Here is an 18,330-nt window from a genome sequence, read left to right as displayed (position 1 = left end):
ACCTTCCGGTATCAATTCTAGATGGTTTTCGGGATCCGTCCGGGATCCCGTCGGAGTCATTTCGGAATTTTTTCTCGACTAATACAGGATCATTTGGGGACCCTATCGGCATCATTTCTGGATGGTTTTCGGAATCCGTCCGCGATCCCGTCAGGGTAATTTCTGAACTTTTCCTAGACTATTTCGGGATAATTTTGGGGACCTTCCCAAGATCATTTCTGGATGGATTTTGGGATCAGTCCGGGATCCCGTCAGGGTCATTTCGGGACTTTTCGTGACTACTTCGGGATTATTTTGGGACCCTTCCGGCATCATTTCTGGATAGTTTTCGAGATTTGTCCATGATCCCGTCGGCATCATTTCGTGGACTATTTGGTTTCATTTAGGGACACTTCCGGGATCAGTTTAGGTCTCTTCGAAACCGGTAATTCAGCACACATGGCCGTGGATTTACGGCAAATTATTCGTAATTAAAATTCGGTATGTTTAATCTTTAATATATCACAGCTTTTTCGTTCTATTTTTAAATGAATCCTGTAACGAACTATTACAACTATAATTAAAATTTTTGTAATATTTTAACCAACTAAATACCCGAAAAAGCAACACTGCTTTTATTTAAAAACTTCTTTTTGGTTTTAGCTAATTGTAGTTTCACTCCTTTGTTCTATGAGTAGTAATTCTTTCACCCCTGTCATATCAATTAATTTAACTTAGAAACAAAATGTATTTTTTTTAATTCGAAAAAAGTTTATTGTACTATTCATGTAAGCGTGCCCATCAGCTCAGTTAGTTCTTTTTTTTTACTGTATTAAAAAATAAAATACATTGACAGAAAAAATTTTTAAACAGACAACTTGATAAACAGGCTAACGTGAATAGCACATATATTTTATTTTCTCCTTGCGGACGGGGCCGCGGGTAAGGGTAGTAATATATATATGATGGTATATATAATATATATATATATTTTCGCAATTTTAGCCCCATTTTAACAGCTAGAAGCTTCAAATTGCACCGAATGCTTACGTATATAGCATATATTGTTCTCTGAAAAAATGATAGAGATCGGTTGTGTATATAGTATATATCTCATACAACCGATTGTCGCAATTTCTACCCCATTTTAACAGGGTCATTTTGGGACTATTAGGTGATCATTTGAGGACCTTTTCGGCATCACTTCTGGATGGTTTTCGGTATCCGCTCAGGATCCCGTCGGAATTATTGCGGGACTTTTTCGGGATCATTTGGTGTCCCTTCCGGCATCATTTCTGGCTGGTTTTGGGATTCGTCCGGCATCCCGTCGGGTTCATTTCGGGACTTTTTCTCGACTAATACGGGATCATTTGCGGCCCTTTCGGCATCATTTCTAGATAGTTGTCGGGATCCGTTCGGGATCCCGTCAGGGTCTTTTCGGAACTATTAGGTGATCATTTGAGGACATTTCCGGCATCATTTCTGGATAGTTTTCGGGATCCTTTCGGGGTCCAGTCAGGGTCATTTCGGGACTTTTTCGGGATCATTTAGAGATGGCTTTCAGGATTCGTCCGGGAACCCGTCAGGGTAATTTCTGAACTTTTCCTAGACTATTTCGGGATAATTTTGGGACCTTCCCAAGATCATTTCTGGATGGATTTTGGGATCAGTCCGGGATGCCGTCAGGGTCATTTTGGTATTAGGTGATCATTTATTTATTTATTTATTTATTTATTTGTAGTCATACATGACGAGAGTGCACTTACAGACTAATTACAAAACTTTAGATTTTTTTTTGTTTTTTTTTTGTGCTTAGTATAAATAATAAATGTTAAGTGATCAATATAAATATTACACGATTATACAATTACAATATTAATCAAAACTTACAAGTAGTGAAGCTACAAATTTGGCTTTAGAGCTAAATAAATCAGAGGTAAAAGAACCCGATGGAGAGTTAAGTTCCCTTAAAGCTCTATAGATAGGTGCATTGCTAGCATAAGTACTTCTGACTTGTTTTAAGGAAAAAAGATCGTTATTCCTAAGACAACGCTGCGGGACATGGAAAAATATATGTTCAAGTAAAAGAGGGCAATCTATTGTACCATTTATAATGTCGAACACTGTAGAGAGGGAGAGAATAGTTCTTCTGGAGTTTAACAATTTCAGGTTGATTAATTTGCATCTGGCAATATATGGTGGAAGTGGGTCTATAAAATTTAATGAGCGTAGAGCATAGTGCAAAAACACCTTTTGAACACGTTCAAGTCGTTTGATATGACAATCAAAATATGGTCTCCAAATAAAGACCCCATATTCAAGTTTGGAGCGAACAAGTGACGTGTATAAGAGCTTCAGCGTATACGGATCACTAAAGTCCGAACTAAACCGACGAATGAAAGCAAGCATAGCATACGATTTTGCTATAGTGCTATTGATATGGCTCAAGAATGAAAATTTAGCATCGAAAATAACACCCAGGTCGGATATTTCATTCAGAGTGGATAGATTAGAGTTGCCAATGGAATAGGAGGTGGGAATAGAGGAACGAGACTTCGCAAACGACACATGGAAACATTTACTAACATTAAGAAGAAGTCGATTTTTTTTACACCACAAAACAACGTTGTTTAAATCATTCTGAATTCTGGATGAATCAGACAGAGAACGAACAGAGGAATAAATTTTAAGATCGTCAGCGTATAGCAGAAAATAGGAGAAGGTAAAACACTCACAAATATCATTAATAAAAATGATAAAGAGTAAGGGCCCCAGAATGCTACCTTGAGGCACACCAGAGGAGGCAATAAAGTTATAAGATGATAAATTGTCAACAACTACAATGCAATGCCGAGAAGAAAGGTACGATTTTATCCAAGATAGAAAAGTAGAGTGAAAGCCCAGATTCGCCAACTTTTCAACTAAAAGTGTGCGACTCACTTTGTCAAAGGCCTTGGAAAAGTCAGTATAAATAGTGTCAATTTGCAGGTGATCATTAAAAGCAGATGTACAGAATTCAGAAAACACTGCAAGGTTGGTAACCGTGGATCGACCAGACATGAAGCCATGTTGGTTGATCGAAATATATCTCTTGATGGAAAAGAACATCTTTTGCTTGACAATATATTCAAACAATTTAGATACGGTTGACAATTTTGAAATTGGCCTGTAGTTGGCAATATCATTTTTATTACCTTTTTTGAAAACAGGCGTGATAGAGGTAAATTTCCAGGCATCAATAAAAACACCCGAATGAAGTGATTTATTAAAAATTATCATAAGAGGATAAGCAACAGCAGTGCAGTTTTTGAAAAGGTAAGATGAGAAACCATCAACATCCGAACTCGTAGACGACTTAATATGCAGAATACCATCGAGCACATCATCAGGCGATAGGAAAAGTGATCCAAAATTAATTGGTGAATTGGTATCTGGGAAATAGTTGTCATCGAACGGCTCAGACGACGACTCGAAATTAGAGCTGAAAAAGTCAGCAAAAAGATTAGCGGCCTCTTGCGGAGAGGATGCACTGGTTCCATTATAGAACACATCCGATGGTATGCTAGAACACATTCTTTTGGATTTAACAAAACGCCAAAAAGACTTTGGATTTTGCTTGATGTCAGATTCAAAATTATGAACATAATCTCGGTATAAGTCCTTATTTAGCGATTTAAACTCTTTGCGATAGCGGTGAAATTTTTCTTTATGAGAAACAGAGTTAGAAGACTTGTACTTTTTGTAAAATTTGTTTCTTAGATTCTTCAACCTCTTTAATTTCGATGTATACCATGGTATCCTATGGCATTTCTTCCCAAAAACTGGAACATGTTTTGAACAAAATGTTTGAATTCTATTTCTAAATACTTCAAAGCATTCCTCAGTATTGATATTAGCAAGTAAGGAGTCCCAATCTAAGGCAGCTATATCCAAATTAACATTATGCAAGTTTCCACGTTTGAAATTGAAACTTGAACAAACACTTTTAAGCGAAACTTCTCTAAAATTATAGAACTCAATAAGTACAATAAGAGGAATATGATGAATGGTTGTCTTAGAAATAGGATCCAAACATTCGGTTATAGAAAAATTTATATTATCATTAACGAAAATAAGATCAAGATATCTAGAAAGACTATTGGAAAAATGGTTAACCTGAGAAAGATCTAAGCTTGCCATGTTGTCGACAACGTAAGACTCTGGAAAACTAATAACAGTTTTTGGAAAGAATGTAAAGTTGTTATCACAGGAAATCCACTCTAAATTACTTAAATTAAAATCACCCAGAATGCAGAAATTACAATTATAATTCTTAGAAACCAAGCCCACAATGTTGTCCACGTGCATTTTATAGATGGCGTCAGCGCTTGCCGGCGGTATGTACGAAGCACAGATTATGAGATCAGACGCACCACGTACACTGATACAAAGCTGATCAAGAAGAGAGTCCCCATTATCCAATGGAACAACAGAGGCTCGATACCTCCTACTGACAGCAATCAAAATGCCGCCACCTCTTAACAGACCAGTTTTTTTAGGGTCTCGATCCTTGCGGAAGACATTGTAAAGATTGGAATCAAAGTATTCATTATCGTAAAAGTCGGAGTTCAGCCAGGTCTCAACAAGTACAAAAACATCATAATCCAAGTGAGCACTCAAATTAAAAATATCTTTAGATTTTGTCCTGATGCCAGAGACATTCTGGAAGTAGATTTGGATAGTCTTCGCAACCAACTTATTTTCAGCATTTAAGCATGAACTGGCTGAGGCGCGGCGATATTTACAAAAGGGCGAATCTTAACATTCACTGGCCAGATGCATGGATTTAAAACTTTATCGTATAAACCCTCAGATACACCTAATTTAAAGTTGATTTTCCGCAGCTCTGAGACTTGGGTATCCTTTTTTACCAAACAGAAGCAAGCCAGGTTTGAGGACCTTTCCGGCATCACTTCTGGATGGTTATCGGTATCCGATCAGGATCCCCTCGGAATCATCGCGGAACTTTTTCGGGATCATTTGGGGTCCCTCCCAAGATCACTTCTGGATGGATTTCGGGATCTGTCCGGGATCCCGTTAGGGTCATTTAGGGGTGTGTTCGAGATCCCGTCAGGGTCATTTCGTGACTTCTTCGGGAATATATCGGGATCATTTCTGGATGGTTTATGGGATCCGTCCATGACCCCTTAAGGGTCATTTCGGGACTATTAGGTGATCATTTGAGGACCTTTCCGGCATCACTTCTGGATGATTTTCGGTATCCGTTCGGGATCCCGTCGGAATCAATGCGGGACTTTTACGGAATCATTTGGGATTCCTTCCGGCATCATTTCTGGATGGTTTTCGGGATTTGTCCGGGATCCCGTCGGGGTTATTTCGGGACCTTTTCGGGGCTAATACGGGATCATTTGGGGATCCTCTAGGGGTCGTTTCGTGACTTTTTCTGTATTATTTCGGGATCATTTTGGGATCCTTTCGGCATAATTTCTTGATGGTTTGCCGGATCCATCAGGGTCATTTCGGGACCATTTTGGGATCATTTGGGGACCCTTCCGAGATCATTTCTGGATCCGTCCGGGATGCCGTAGGAGCCATTTCGGGATTTTCTGTTACTTTTCCGGGATAGTTTTTGCACCCTTCCGGGATCATTTCTGGATCTGTGCGGGATCCCATCTGGGTCAATTCCGGACTATTTCGGGATCATTTTGGAATCCTTCCGGAATCATTTCTGTATGGTTTTCGCGATCCATCGTGGATCCCCTCGGAGCCATTTCGGAACTTTTTCTGGAGTTAGTCGGGATAATTTAGGGACCCTTCCTGGATATTTTCTGGATGGTTTCTGAGATCCGTCCGGGAGCCCGTCAGGGTAATTTCGGAACTTTTTCGGGACTATTTCGGGATCAATTTGGTACCCTTCAGGCATCATTTCTGTGTGGTTATCTGGATAAGTCTAGAATCGTGTCGTTGTCATTTCGGGTTTTTTTGGAACTACTTCGGGAACTTTTGGAAACACTTCCGGGGCGTTTCTGGATGGTTTTCGGGATCCGTCCGCGATAGCGTCGGGGTCATTTCGTGGCTTTTTCTGGATAATTTCGTTATCATTTTGGGATCCTATCAGGTTATCAGCTCATAAAGTTCTTTTTTTTACTCAATTACAAAAATAAAATGCATTAGACAGAAAAAAAATTTTAAACAGATAACTTTATAAGCAGGCTAACGTGAATAGCCCACATATTTCATTTTCTCCTTGCGGACGGGGCCGCGGGTAAAGGCTAGTCTAATATATATTATAAATGGCAAAGTTTGGATGTGAAGATGTTTGGATGTTTGGATGTTTGTCCAGACGTTTGTCTTTGTGACTCAATCACGCAAGAACGGCTGGACCGATTTGGATGAAATTTTGCACACATATAGCCAATAGTCTAGAAGGATCTACTAAATATATATTTTTGAAAAGGGGCGTGGTCCCCGCCCCCTAGGAACAGTTATAATTTAATTATTATATTTTTTCGTTTTTGCGACTGAATCACGCCAGAATGGCTTCACGGATTTTGATGAAATTTGGGACACAGACAGTAGTATACTAGCGAAATTTTTTTCGAACATGGAAAGAGGGGTGGGGGTCCCACGACCCCTTCGAGAAATTATTTTTCAATAATTTTTACACATTATAGCTTTACGTATACTGGCCTTCACCAATATCACAGACTCAAGGGGTCAAATAAGTCGAGGGCTTACAAAGTAAGCAGTGACACCCTCCGCCCGCCCCCCTTCCTTTATCTCCCCCTCTGGTGTAAAATCTATAAATTGTTATAACTCAATATAAATTTTCTCCTAAATCAATAGTTTTTGGTATCTGGTACATACAGAACGAGATCTAGACAATTTTGGAGGAACGATCAGTGGTCCTCTCCTCTACTCCCGCCAACCGCCCTCCATCAATTGTTTTTATTAGCACGCTTTTATTAGCTTTACCTGTATGTTTCTATGTAACTTTTTATTCGCTCCAATGCACCTGCTGCCTTATTAACATGGTTTTATAATTAGCTTCACCTTATTTGTAATCCCGTAAGGGTCATATCGAGACCCTCCGGGATCATTTCTGGATGGTTTTCGGGATCGGTCCGGGATTACGCCAGGGTAATTTCGGGACTTTTTCGGGACTATTTCGGGATCATTTTGGGACCCTTCCGGGATCATTTCTGTATAGTTTTCGGGATCCGTTCGGGATCCCGTCGGGGTTATTTTGGGACATTTTCGGGATTATTCCGGAATTATTTCGGGACTATTTAGCGATCATTTGGGGACCCTTCCGGCATCATTTCTGGATGGTTTTCGGGATCCGTCCGCGATCCCGTCAGGGTCATTTCGGGACTATTTCGGTATAATTTGGGGTACCTGCCAGCATCATTTCTGGATGGTTTACGGGATCCGTCCGGGATCCCGTCGATGTCATTTCGGGACTATTACGCATCATTTGGAGTACCTTCCGGCATCATTTCTAGATGGTTTTCGGGATCCATCCGGGATCCCTTCGGGGTCAATTCGGAACTTTTTCTCGACTAATACAGGATCATTTGGGGAACCTTTCGGCATCATTTTTGGATGGTTTACGGGATCCGTCCGGGATCCCGTCGGCGTCATTTTGGGACTTTTACGGGATCATTTGGGGTCTCTTCCGGCATCATTTCTGGATGGTTTACGGGATCCGTCCGGGATCCTGTCGGGGTCATTTTGGGATTTTTGCGGGATCATTTGGGGTCTCTTCCAGCATCATTTCTGGATGGTTTTCGGGATCCGTCCGGGATCCTGTCGGGGTCATTTTGAGACTTTTGTGGGATCATTTGGGGTCTCCTCCGGCATCATTTCTGGATGGTTTACGGGATCCGTCCGGGATCCTGTCGGGGTCATTTTGGGACTTTTGCGGGATCATTTGGGGTCTCTTCCGGCATCATTTCTGGATGGTTTACGGGATCCGTCCGGGATCCTGTCGGGGTCATTTTGGGACTTTTGCGGGATCATTTGGGGTCTCTTCCGGCATCATTTCTGGATGGTTTACGGGATCCGTCCGGGATCCTGTCGAGGTCATTTTGGGACTTTTGCGGGATCATTTGGGGTCTCTTCCGGCATCATTTCTGGATGGTTTACGGGATCCGTCCGGGACCCTTTCGGGGTCATTTTGGGACTTTAGCGGGATCATTTGGGGTCTCCTCCGGCATCATTTCTGGATGGTTTACGGGATCCGTCCGGTATCCTGTCGGGGTCATATTAGGACTTTTGCGGGATCATTTGGGGTCTCTTCCGGCATCATTTCTGGATGGTTTACGGGATCCGTCCGGGATCCTGTCGGGGTCATTTTGGGACTTTTGCGGGATCATTTGGGGTCTCTTCCGGCATCATTTCTGGATGGTTTACGGGATCCGTCCGGGATCCTGTCGGGGTCATTTTGGGACTTTTGCGGGATCATTTGGGGTCTCTTCCGGCATCATTTCTGGATGGTTTACGGGATCCGTCCGGGACCCTGTCGGGGTCATTTTGGGACTTTAGCGGGATCATTTGGGGTCTCCTCCGGCATCATTTCTGGATGGTTTTCGGGATCCGTCCGGGATCCCGTCGATGTCATTTCGGGACTATTTCGGCATCATTTGGGGTACCTTCCGGTATCAATTCTAGATGGTTTTCGTGATCCGTCTGGGATCCCGTCGGAGTCATTTCGGAATTTTTTCTCGACTAATACAGGATCATTTGGGGACCCTATCGGCATCATTTCTGGATGGTTTTCGGGATCCGTCCGCGATCCCGTCAGGGTCATTTCGGGACTTTTGCGGGATCATTTGGGGTACCTGCCGGCATCATTTCTGGATGGTTTTCGGTATCCGTCCGGGATCCCGCGGTGTCATTTCGGGACCATTTGGGGTCCATTCCGGCATCATTTCTGGATGGTTTTCGGGATCCGTCCGGGATCCTGTCAGGGTCATTTTCGGACTTTTGCGGGATCATTTGGGGTCTCTTTCGGCATCATTTCTGGATGGTTTTCGGGATCCGTCCGGGATCCTGTCGGGGTCATTTTGGGACTTTTGCGGGATCATTTGGGGTCTCTTCCGGCATCATTTCTGGATGGTTTTCGGGATCCGTCCGGGATCCTGTCGGGGTCATTTTGGGACTTTTGCGGGATCATTTGGGGTCTCTTCCGGCATCATTTCTGAATGGTTTTCGGGATCCGTCCGGGATCCTGTCGGGGTCATTTTGGGACTTTTGCGGGATCATTTGGGGTCTCTTCCGGCATCATTTCTGGATGCTTTACAGGATCCGTCCGGGATCCTGTCGGGGTCATTTTGAGACTTTTGCGGGATCATTTGGGGTCTCTTCCGGCATCATTTCTGTATGGTTTTCGGGATCCGTCCGGGATCCTGTCGGGGTCATTTTGGGACTTTTGCGGGATCATTGGGGTCTCTTCCGGCATCATTTCTGGATGGTTTTCGGGATCCGTCCGGGATCCTGTCGGGTTCATTTTGGGACTTTTTCGGGATCATTTGGGGTCTCTTCCGGCATCATTTCTGGATGGTTTACGAGATCCGTCCGGGATCCTGTCGGGGTCATTTTGGGACTTTTGCGGGATCATTTGGGGTCTCTTCCGGCATCATTTCTGGATGGTTTACAGGATCCGTCCGGGATCCTGTCGGGGTCATTTTGAGACTTTTGCGGGATCATTTGGGGTCTCTTCCGGCATCATTTCTGTATGGTTTTCGGGATCCAACCGGGATCCTGTCGGGGTCATTTTGGGCCTTTTGCGGGATCATTTGGGCTCTCTCCCGGCACCATTTCTGGATGGTTTTCGCGATCCGTCCGGGATCCTGTCGGGGTCATTTTGGGACTTTAGCGGGATCATTTGGGGTCTCCTCCGGCATCATTTCTGGATGGTTTCCGGATCCGTCCGGGATTCCGTCGGCGTAATTTCGGGACTATTAGGGGGTTATTTGGGGACCTTTCCGGCATCATTTCTGGATAGTTTTAGGGATCCCTTCGGGATCCCGACGGGGTCATATCGGGACCATTTGGGGTACCTACCGGCATCATTTCTGGATGGTCTACGGGATCCGTCCGGGACCCTGTCGGGGTCATTTTGGGACTTTAGCGGGATCATTTGGGGTCTCCTCCGGCATCATTTCTGGATGGTTTCCGGATCCGTCCGGGATTCCGTCGGCGTAATTTCGGGACTATTAGGGGGTTATTTGGGGACCTTTCCGGCATCATTTCTGGATAGTTTTAGGGATCCCTTCGGGATCCCGACGGGGTCATATCGGGACCATTTGGGGTACCTACCGGCATCATTTCTGGTTGGTTTTCGGGATCCGTCCGGGATCCCGTCGGGATCATTTCGGGACTATTTCGGGATCATTTGGGTACCTACCTTCATCATTTCTGGATGATTTTCGGGATCCGTACGGGATCCCGTCGGAGTCATTTCAGGACTTTTTCGCGATCCGCCCGTGATCCCGGCGGGGTCATTTCGGGACTATTTCGGAATCATTTGGGGTACCTAGATGGATAGTTTTCGGGATTCGTCCGGGATCCCGTCTGGATCATTTCAGGACTTTTTCGGGATCATTTGGGGTATCTTCCGGCCACTTTTCTAGATGGTTTTCGGTATCCGTCCGGGATACCGTCAGGGTAATTTCGGGACTATTTGGGGATAACTTGGGAACCTTTCCGGCATCATTTCTGGATAGTTTCCGGGATCCTTCGGGAATCCCGTCAGGGTCATTTCGGAACCCGCGACTAATGCGGGATCTTTTGGGGACCCTTTCGCCATCATTTCCGGATGGTTTTCGTGATCCGTCCGGGATACCGTCAGGGTAATTTCGGGACTATTTGGGGATAACTTGGGAACCTTTCCGGCATCATTTCTGGATAGTTTCCGGGATCCGTCGGGAATCCCGTCAGGATCATTTCGGAACTATAAGGGGATCATTTCATTTTTCATCTTTCTTTAAGGGGATCATTTCACCTTCCAGCATCATTTCTGTATACTTTTGGGGATCCGTCCGGGATCCCGACGGGGTCATTTCTGGCCTATTTCGGGATCATTTTGGGGTACCAACCGGCATCATTTCTGGATGATCCGGGATCCGTCCGGGATCCCATCGGGGGAATTTCGGGAATTTTTCGGGATCATTTGGGGTCCCTTCCGGCATCATTTCTGGATCGTTTTCGGGATCCGTCCGAGATCCCGTCGGGTTTATTTTTTTACCTTTTCGGGAAAATGTCAGGGAATTTCGACTGTTCTTGGATCATTTGGGGATCCTTCAGGGATAATTTCTGGATGGTTTTAGGGATCCCGTCGGGTAATTTCGGGACTTTTTCACGACTATTTCGGGGTCAGTTGCCCTTAAAGATCATTTCTGGGAGGTTTTCGGGATCCGTCCGGGATCCCATCGGGGTTATTTCGCGCCTTTTCGGGACTATTTCGGGATCATTTTGGGACCCTTCCGGGATAATTTCTCTATGATTTTCGGGATCTGTTCGGGATCCCTTCGTAGTTTTTTCGCGACTTTATCTGGGATAAATTGCGGACCCTTTAGAGATCAATTCTGGATGGTTTTCGGTATCGGTCTGGGATCCCCTCAAGGTCATTTCGGGACTTTTTCGGGACTATTTCGGAATCATTTTGGGATCCCTCCGGCATAATTTCTGGGTGATTTTCGGGATCTGTCCGGGATCCCGACGGACTTTTTCCGGACTATTTCTGGATTATTTGCGGACGTTTCAGAGCTCAGTTCTGGATGATTTTCGGGATCTGTCCGGGATCCCGTCGGAGTTATTTCGGGGTAATTTTGGGACCCTTCCAGGATAATTTCTTCATGATTTTCGGGATGGGTCTGAGTTTTTCGTGACTTTCGGGACTATTTCGGGATCATTTGCGGAACCTTCAGAGATCAATTCTGGATGGTTTGTGGACTTTTCCGGGATCATTTGGGGATCCCTCCAGAGTCATTTCTGGATGGTTTTCGGGATCCCGTCATGGTCATTTCGGACCTTTTTCGTGACTACTATTTCGGAATCATTTTGGGACTCCTCCGGAATAATTTCTGGCCGATTTTCGGGATTTGTCCGGGATCCCGTCAGAGTTTTTTCGGGACTTTTTCGGACTATATCGGGATCATTTGCGGACCGTTCAGGAATCAAATCTGGATGGTTTTCGGGATCCGTCCGGGATCCCGTCAGCGTCATTTCGGGACTTTTCGTGACTACTTCGGGATTATTTTGGGACCCTGCCGGCATCATTTCTGGATAGTTTTCGAGATTTGTCCAGGATCCCGTCGGCATCATTTCGTGACTATTTGGTGTCATTTAGGGACACTTCCGGGATCATTTTAGGTCTCTTTGAAACCGGTAATTCAGCACACATGGCCGTGGATTTACCGCAAATTATTCGTAATTAAAATTCGGTATGTTTTATCTTTAATATATCACAGCTTTTTCGTTCTATTTTTAAATGAATCCTGTAACGAACTATTACAACTATAATTAAAATTTTTGTAATATTTTAACCAACTAAATACCCGAAAGAGCAACACTGCTTTCATTTAAAAACTTCTTTTTGGTTTTAGCTAATTGCAGTTTCACTCCTTTGTTCTATGAGTAGTAATTCTTTCACCCCTGTCATATCAATTAATTTAACTTAGAAACAAAATGTATTTTTTTTAATTCGAAAAAAGTGTATTGTACTATTCATGTAAGCGTGCCCATCAGCTCAGTTAGTTCTTTTTTTTTACTGTATTAAAAAATAAAATACATTGACAGAAAAAATTTTTAAACAGACAACTTGATAAACAGGCTAACGTGAATAGCACATATATTTTATTTTCTCCTTGCGGACGGGGCCGCGGGTAAAGGCTAGTCTAATATCTAATCTAATATATATTATAAATGGGAAAGTTTGGATGTTAAGATGTTTGGATGTTTGGATGTTTAGATGTTTGGATGTTTGGATGTTTGGATGTTTGGATGTTTGTCCAGACGTTTGTCTTTGTGACTCAATAACGCAAGAACGGCTGGACCGATTTGGATGAAATTTTGCACACATATAGCCAATAGTCTAGAAGGATCTACTAGCTATATATTTTTCAAAAGGGGCGTGGTCCCCGCCCCCTAGGAACAGTTATAATTTAATTATTATATTTTTTCGTCTTTGCGACTGAATCACGCCAAAATGGCTACACGGATTTTGATGAAATTTGGGACACAGACAGTAGCCTACTAGCGAAATTTTTTTCGAACATGGAAAGAGGGGTGGGGGTCCCACGACCCTTCGAGAAATTATTTTTCATAATTTTTACACATTATAACTTTACGTTCACCAATATCACAGACTCAAGGGGTCAAATAAGTCGAGGGCTTACAAAGTAAGCAGTGACACCCTCCGCCCGCCCCCCTTTATATCCCCCTCTGGTGTAAAATCCATAAATTGTTATAACTCAATCTAAATTTTCTCCTAAATCAATAGTTTTTGGTATCTGGTACATACAGAACGAGATCTAGACAATTTTGGAGGAACGATAAGTGGTCCTCTCCTCTACTCCCGCCATCCGCCCTCCATCAATTGTTTTTATTAGCACGCTTTTATTAGCTTTACCTGTATGTTTCTATCTAACTTTTTATTCGCTCCAATGCGCCTGCTGCCTTATTAACATGGTTTTATAATTAGCTTCACCTTATTTGTAATCCCGTAAGGGTCATATCGAGACCCTTCCGGGATCATTTCTGGATGGTTTTCGGTATCGGTCCGGGATTACGCCGGGGTAATTTCGGGACTTTTTCGGGACTATTTTGGGATCATTTTGGGACCCTTCCGGGATCATTTCTGTATAGTTTACGGGATCCGTCCGGGATCCCGTCGGGGTTATTTTGGAAGATTTTCGGGACTATTCCGGAATCATTTCGGGGACTTTTTCGGGATCATATGAGGGCTCTTCCGGCATCATTTCTGGATGGTTTTCGGGATCCGTCCGGGATATCGTCGGGGTCATTTGGGGATTTTTTCGGGATCATTTGGGGGCTCTTCCGGCATCATTTCTGGATGGTTTTCGGGATCCGTCCGGGATCTCGTCGGGGTCATTTGGGGACTTTTTCGGGATCATTTTGGGGCTCATCCGGCATCATTTCTGGATGGTTTTCGGGATCCGTCCGGGATCCCGTCAGGGTCATTTCGGGACTTTTTCGCGACTAATACGGGATCATTTGGGAACCCTTTCGGCATCATTTCTGGATGGATTTCGGGATCCGTCCGGGATCCCGTCGGGGTCATTTCGGGACTCTTTCGCGACTAATACGGGATCATTTGGGAACCCTTTCGGCTTCATTTCTGGATGGTTTTCGGGATCCGTCCGGGATCCCATTAGGGTAATTTCGGGACTATTAGTGGATCATTTGGGAACCTTTCGGGCATCATTTCTGGATAATTTTCGGGATCCGTCCGGGATGCCGACGAGGTCATTTCGGGACAATTTCGGGATCATTTGGGATACCTACCGGCATCATTTCTGGATGGTTTTTGGGATTCGTCCGGGATCCCGTCGTGGTCCTTTCGGGACTTTTTTTCGACTAATACGGGATCATATGCGGACCCTTTCGGCATCATTTCTGGATAGTTGTCGGGATCTCGTCACGGTCATTTCGGGACTATTGGGGGATCATTTGAGGACCTTTCCGGCATCATTTCTGTATTGTTTCCGGAATCCTTTCGAGATCCCGTCAGGGCCATTTTGGGACTTTTTTGGGGCTAATACGGGATCATTTGGGGATCCTCTAGGGGTCGTTTCGTGACTTTTTCTGTTTTATTTCGGGATCATTTGGGGACCCTTCCGGCATAATTTCTTGATGGTTTGCCGGATCCATCAGGGTCATTTCGGGACCATTTTGGGATCATTTGGGGACCCTTCCGAGATCATTTCTGGATCCGTCCGGGATGCCGTAGGAGCCATTTCGGGATTTTTTGTTACTTTTCCGGGATAGTTTTTGGACCCTTCCGGGATCATTTCTGGATCTGTGCGGGATCCCATCTGGGTCATTTCCTGACTATTTCGGGATCATTTTGGGATCCTTCCGGAATCATTTCTGTATGGTTTTCGCGATCCGTCGTTGATTCCCTCGGAGCCATTTCGGAACCTTTTCTGGAGTATGTCGGGGTCATTTGGGGACTTTTTCGGGATCATTTGGGGCTCTTCCGGCATCATTTCTGGATGGTTTTCGGGATCCGTGCGGGATCTCGTCGGGGTCATTTGGGGACTTTTTCGGGATCATTTGGGGGCTCTTCCGGCATCATTTCTGGATGGTTTTCGGGATCCGTCCGGGATATCGTCGGGGTCATTTGGGGACTTTTTCGGGATCATTTGGGGGCTCTTCCGGCATCATTTCTGGAGGGTTTTCGGGATCCGTCCGGGATCCCATCAGGGTAATTTCGGGACTATTAGGGGATCATTTGTGGACCTTTCCGGCATCATTTCTGGATAAGTTTCGGTATCCGTCCGGGATGCCGACGAGGTCATTTCGGGATTATTTCGGGATCATTTGGGATACCTACTGGCATCATTTCTGGATGGTTTTTGGGATTCGTCCGGGATCCCGTCGGGGTCATTTCGGGACTTTTTCTCGACTAATACGGGATCATTTGCGGACCCTTTCGGCATAATTTCTGGATAGTTGTCGGGATCCGTTCGGGATCCCGTCACGGTCATTTCGGAACTATTAGGGGATCATTTGAGGACCTTTCCGGCATCATTTCTGGATAGTTTTTGGAATCCTTTCGGGATCCCGTCAGGGTCATTTCGGGGCTTTTTCGGGATCATTTAAGGATGGCTTTCAGGATTCGTCCGGGAACCCGTCAGGGTAATTTCTGGACTTTTCCGAGACTATTTCGGGATCATTTTGGGACCTTCCCAAGATCATTTCTGGATGGATTTCGGGATTTGTCCGGGATGCCCACAGGGTCATTTTAGGACTATTAGGGGAGCATTTGAGGACCGTTCCGGCATCACTTCTGGATGGTTTTCGGTATCCGTTCAGATTCCCGTCGGAATAATTGCGGGACTTTTTCGGGATCATTGGGGTCCCTTCCGACATCATTTCTGGATGGTTTTTGGGATTCGTCCGGCATCCCGTCGGGGTCATTTCGGGACTTTTTCTCGACTAATACGGGATCATTTGCGGGCCCTTTCGGTATCATTTCTGGATAGTTGTCGGGATCCGTTCGGGATCCCGTCAGGGTCTTTTCGGAAATATTGCGAGATCATTTGAGGACCTTTCCGGCATCATTTCTGGTTAGTTTTCGGGGTCCTTTCCGGGTCCCATCAGGGTCATTTCGGGACTTGTTCGGCATCATTTAAGATTGGTTTTCAGGATTCGTCCGGTATCCGTCAGGGTAATTTCTGGACTTTTCCCAGACTATTTCGGGATAATTTTGGGACCCTCCCAAGATCATTTCTGGATGGATTTCGGGATCTGTCCGGGATGCCGTCAGGGTCATTTTGGGACTATTAGGTGATCATTTGAGGACCTTTTCGGCATCACTTCTGGATGGTTTTCGGTATCCGCTCAGGATCCCGTCGGAATTATTGCGGGACTTTTTCGGGATCATTTGGTGTCCCTTCCGGCATCATTTCTGGCTGGTTTTTGGGATTCGTCCGGCATACCGTCGGGTTCATTTCGGGACTTTTTCTCGACTAATACGGGATCATTTGCGGGCCCTTTCGGCATCATTTCTAGATAGTTGTCGGGATCCGTTCGGGATCCCGTCAGGGTCTTTTCGGAACTATTAGGTGATCATTTGAGGACATTTCCGGCATCATTTCTGGATAGTTTTCGGGATCCTTTCGGGGTCCAGTCAGGGTCATTTCGGGACTTTTTCGGGATCATTTAGAGATGGCTTTCAGGATTCGTCCGGGAACCCGTCAGGGTAATTTCTGAACTTTTCCGAGACTATTTCGGGATAATTTTGGGACCTTCCCAAGATCATTTCTGGATGGATTTTGGGATCAGTCCGGGATGCCGTCAGGGTCATTTTGGTATTAGGTGATCATTTGAGGACCTTTCCGGCATCACTTCTGGATGGTTATCTTTATCCGATCAGGATCCCCTCGGAATCATTGCGGGACTTTTTCGGGATCAATTGGGGTCCCTCCCAAGATCATTTCTGGATGGATTTCGGGATCTGTCCGGGATCCCGTCAGGGTCATTTAGGGGTGCGTTCGAGATCCCGCCAGGGTCATTTCGGGACTTCTTCGGGAATATATCGGGATCATTTCTGGATGGTTTATGGGATCCGTCCATGACCCCTTAAGGGTCATTTCGGGACTATTAGGTGATCATTTGAAGACCTTTCCGGCATCACTTCTGGATGATTTTCGGTATCCGTTCGGGATCCCGTCGGAATCAATGCGGGACTTTTACGGAATCATTTGGGATTCCTTCCGGCATCATTTCTGGATGGTTTTCGGGATTTGTCCGGATCCCGTCGGGGTTATTTCGGGACCTTTTCGGGGCTAATACGGGATCATTTGGGGATCCTCTAGGGGTCGTTTCGTGACTTTTTCTGTATTATTTCGGGATCATTTTGGGACCCTTTCGGCATAATTTCTTGATGGTTTGCCGGATCCATCAGGGTCATTTCGGGACCATTTTGGGATCATTTAGGGACCCTTCCGAGATCATTTCTGGATCCGTCCGGGATCCCATCTGGGTCAATTCCGGACTATTTCGGGATCATTTTGGAATCCTTCCGGAATCATTTCTGTATGGTTTTCGCGATCCATCGTGGATCCCCTCGGAGCCATTTCGGAACTTTTTCTGGAGTTAGTCGGGATAATTTAGGGACCCTTCCTGGATATTTTCTGGATGGTTTCTGAGATCCGTCCGGGAGCCCGTCAGGGTAATTTCGGAACTTTTTCAGGACTATTTCGGGATCAATTTGGTACCCTTCAGGCATCATTTCTGTGTGGTTATCTGTATAAGTCTAGAATCGTGTCGTTGTCATTTCGGGTTTTTTTGGGACTACTTCGGGAACTTTTGGAAACACTTCCGGGGCGTTTCTGGATGGTTTTCGGGATCCGTCCGCGATAGCGTCGGGGTCATTTCGTGGCTTTTTCTGGATAATTTCGTTATCATTTTGGGATCCTATCAGGTTATCAGCTCATAAAGTTCTTTTTTTTACTCAATTACAATAATAAAATGCATTAGACAGAAAAAAATTTTAAACAGATAACTTTATAAGCAGGCTAACGTGAATAGCCCACATATTTCATGTTCTCCTTGCGGACGGGGCCGCGGGTAAAGGCTAGTATATATTATAAATGG

The sequence above is a fragment of the Eurosta solidaginis genome, chromosome 4 (genome assembly GCF_040869045.1).
Source record: "Eurosta solidaginis isolate ZX-2024a chromosome 4, ASM4086904v1, whole genome shotgun sequence".
In the NCBI taxonomy this organism is placed as follows: Eukaryota; Metazoa; Arthropoda; class Insecta; order Diptera; family Tephritidae; genus Eurosta; species Eurosta solidaginis.
This window is presented reverse-complemented; position numbering follows the sequence as displayed.